Here is a 4,336-nt window from a genome sequence, read left to right on the forward strand (position 1 = left end):
TAAAATATATGGAACTGGCATTCTGATGTGTCTGCATACGCAGCACGGCATATGTGAACAGTCTCTATTTCTGTAGTAAATCAACCCCATCAGGTCCTTCCCATCACCCCCTGCCCCCAAAGGCTTGCAGTCTATGTCCTATTACATACTTGCTGTATATGGTAGGTTCTGGTCAGCTTGGCCCCGGGGGAGGGATTGATATACACATTTCTCAACAAGGCCAGAACTTCCAAGTGTCCCTGGTGGGAACTGAACCCAGGACCCTGGTAGCTGCTCCTGATAATGCAGCGTGTGTCCCCCTTGGTCCCATCCAAGCATGACTCATTGGCTGGATGATGCCCTGTTTATGTCCCGGTGCCCACGGCGTCCTGTACTGGGACTTGGGAGCTGTCAGTGTCCGTGTCTTCAAGCAGGGGGCAGTGTGGTTACCAAGGTGCGGGGAGAAGACTGCGGGGAGGTCTGCCATTTATAAATAGAATCCCAGCAGGCATTATTCCCCAGCACTGGGGCCTGATGGATGGGCTGGGGACCCGGGGTACAATGGGTGGATGGCACAAGCCTGGGAAGTTAATCTGCCAGGACTGGCCCATAAACTACTCGGCGGGTCTCTCCGGCAATCATCTTCGGGGCCATAAATATGAAAATGCGAAAGCAGGAAGAGTGGAAATGGTACGCGCGGCTCTGCATCTTTATGAATGATTCAGGGAGGGCGACCGCCGCCAAATAAACCTTTGCAGATCATCACGCTCTTATTCCGTGAAGGGGAGAGCTGTGTTTACTAATTCGGAGCACGGGCAGGAAAATAAAGCTGAAGTCTAATCTGCTTACATTTCGGCTTCCCTGGTTCCTCCTCCACCCCCCCCCCCCCTAAAACCTTTCCATTTTCATTACATCATTGATGTAATTAGCAAGTCTCTGTGCTTCTCTATGCAATGCAGGTAGATCATGGCTGGTGGGAGGGGCCGGCAGGGGGCTGTACATAGCTTCCTGAAAACAAAACGGCACCTGTCAGTACTGCTCTCAAGAGCCCTTAGCCCTGATGGGTGGGCCCATGGGAGGAGTTATGCAAATATCAAAATGCCTCATTAGGTGGGTGTGAGTCTGGAAGAGTGGGCGTTCCTAGGTAGGCTGTATTTGCATGCAGGCCAAGCCCACATGTGATACTGAGTCTCTATGATTAAAAGAAATCCAATGAATGAAGGGGGTGGGCCAGTCAGGTTGGAGAGGAAAGAGCTAGAAGATGCTGGATGTCCTCCAGCCAGGAAATGAGGTGGCCTCTAGCTGCAGCTTCTAATGCACATTGTGAGAAGCTCACAGTGTGCAGGGAAATCAGAGGAAGCAATATCAGTCCAGGAGAGGAGCCGGTACAACTGTGCAAAACTGAAGGCTGGAGGTCATTTCCTGGTTTTACTAGTCTCAGCCTGGCTTAGAATATTCTAACAACGTGTATATGAGATTACAGCCTCTGTACCATCCTTTCTAATAACATATATGCGTAGAAATATATCTAAAAAGTGCAAAGCTGCCTCATTGCTTCTGCATCCTTTAGGCACAAGCCTACAGTGCCCAATGGTAAATCTGGTCCTGGCTGTATGAGTCCTACAACTCGAATGTTGAATAAAAAAAATTAATATATACATAATAAGCTGTTCCATATTTACATTGTTCTAAAGTTTCTCCTACTATCTGTCTTTAACTGCACAGTACGGCGATACAATCTCAGCTACCGGAACTCTTGTGATTTTCTTGCATTCGGGCCGGTGCACACCTAGGCGATCTGTGACCGCGTGGCAATCGTGCACGATGCTGCGCGGTCACAGAGTCGCCGACGGTCGCGCTGTGGGTGCCATTATTCTCGACTGGCACCCCAGTCGCATCCGCTGAGATTCCGACCCGTGCATCCGAACACCATTCAAACAGCCGCGCTTCGTGTATCGCAAAAAAAAAGGTACATGTACCCCTTTTTCTGCGATTGCTGCGTGGATGTCACCCTATTGAAATCAATGGGGCCGCGCGGCAATCGCTGTCTGCATTGTGCAGGACCACGCTATCCCGGATCGCTCAGGCATGCACTAGGTTCACACCTAGGCGATATATCGCGCAAAACACAGATTCGCATTGAAGTCGATGGAGGCTGTTCACACTTTCTGCGTCTTGTCGCGCAAAAAGGTTCAGGAGCAATTTTCGGGTGGTTGTCCCGCGCTTTGGCTCCCATAGACATGCGGCTTTCAAAGCGCATTCGCGCAAAAGAAAACGTGCGAAAGCAGCTCAATCGCCTAGGTGTCAACCTAGCCTGAGAGAGAGGGGAACAAGGCACAAACATTGTGTAGCACTGCAAAGCAGGAAGCAAAGGTTGCCTGTGCCATTGGTAAAAAATATCTGCCCCCCCGCATAGAGACCCACTGGAGACATGTTTTAAAAAGGTATGTAATAAAAACAGGTTTTACTACATACATTTCATTAGCATGTTGATGTGGGGGAGGGGGGAACCAGAGAACGGAAGCAGATTAAACTTTAAGGATTAGCGTTGAGAAGACTCTGGTCGGGTCTGCATTGTGTATTGGATATTGCCATCTCCGCTCAAGTGTAGAACGTTAAAATTGTCATATCTATCTGCCATTTACTTACCTCCCGGCTTCATTTTGCATTACGTGCGTATGTTTCTTTTGCGTAACCTTGAATTGGGATCATCCACACCATGCGTCGCATTAGGTTTGTTGCATCCTCAACGCATGTTTTAATGGACATGTGCAAGTTTATTTTTAATACTACACAGCACAACACCCAGATGTCTCACACCTGTACATTGCCATGCACTAAAATATAAGGGGGTGCCTGTTGAAAACTCAAGGGGGTTGAGGTGTCCTGGGTATGCGCATTGGGGCACCATGCAAAATAAGTTGCATTCAGAATGAATGGCATTGGGATTAGTTTCATGCATTCCCATGTTTTCTGGTAATGGGTTGAGAAATGCGTATTCTACAGCACGTTACTGCAATGCAGTAGTCTGAATGCGCCCTCAGTGATTACTAGTTTTGGGGTCATGTGACTGTATAGTATATGGTATAGACTAGATTGGAAAATGGACTGTGCCAGTGGATCAAGGCACTGTGCTATGGATGTGCTATGGAAAATGAACTTTGGCGTCAGTGACTTTGTTTGAACTTTATGCTATGGATTTTGGTCCATATTGACATGATGGCATCACGGGCCCAAAGTGTGCCAAGAAAATATCCCCCCCTCCCCCACACCATCACACCACCAGCCGGAGCCATTGATACAAGGCAGGATGGATCCATGCTTTCATGTTTACGACAAATTTTGACCCTACCATCTGAATGTCGCAGCTGAAATAGAGACTCATCAGACCAGCGATGTTTTTCCAATCTTCTATTGTCCAATTTGGGTGAGCCTGTGTGAATTGTAGCCACTGTTTCCTGTTGTTAGCGGACAGGAGTGGCACCCGGTGTGGTCTTCTGCTGCTGTAGCCCATCTGCTTCAAGGTTCCATGTGTTGTGTGTTCAGAGATGATATTCTGCATACCTCGGATGTAACAAGTGGTTGTTTGAGTTACTGTTGCCTTTCTATCATCTCGGACCAGTCTGCCCATTCTCCTCTGACCTCAACAAGGCATTTCCGTCCACACAACTGCCGCTCACTGGATATTTTCTCTTTTTCGGACCATTCTCTGTAAACCCCGAGAGATGGTTGTGCGTGAAAATCCCAGATGATCAATACTCAGACCAGCCCGTCTGGCACCAACAACCATGTCACGTTCAAAGTCACTTAAAATCACCTTTCTTCCCCATTCTGATGCTCGGTTTGAGCAAATCATCTTCACCACGTCTAGATGCCTAAATGCATTGAGTTGTTGCCATGTGATTGGCTGATTAGCAATTTGTGTTACCAAGCAATTTACAGGCGTACCTAATAAAGTGGCCGGTGAGTATCTCCCTTCCCTTCGTTACCTGCAGTGGCGGAACTGCCAGGCAAATACTGGGGCAGCACAGGGGCCTCAGCTGCGAGGACCCAGCAGCAGCCACCTGATACAGAGACCCACCTCGATGTGATAATGTCTGCTTTTGGAAGTTTTGTATAGCTTTTATTTAGGGGTGTGGAAGAATCAGGATCAGGATGTCCAGAATGTATGTTGAATGGCGGCTGATATAGTGCCTGAGGCTGCCGCCATTCAACATACATTCTGGACATCCTGATCCTCCTCACAGGCCGGTTCACATCTGGTTCCCAGACCCACATGTACATTATACATATATATTTATTGTTCCTGTCACCTTCCCTGATATGTTCGGTCCAGGCAGTCAGCTGACCTAGTTTT

The 4,336-nt window shown here is 48.2% G+C and overlaps 1 protein-coding gene across 1 annotated transcript in view; it reads left to right on the top strand.

The window, feature by feature from the left end:
- CADM4 (cell adhesion molecule 4) overlaps nt 1–4,336 on the top strand; it is a 368,016-nt gene that overhangs the window by 930 nt on the left and 362,750 nt on the right. The window lies entirely within an intron of this gene.

This window comes from Nanorana parkeri, unplaced genomic scaffold (genome assembly GCF_000935625.1).
Source record: "Nanorana parkeri isolate BGI_ZX_2015 unplaced genomic scaffold, ASM93562v1 scaffold166, whole genome shotgun sequence".
NCBI lineage: Eukaryota > Metazoa > Chordata > Amphibia > Anura > Dicroglossidae > Nanorana > Nanorana parkeri.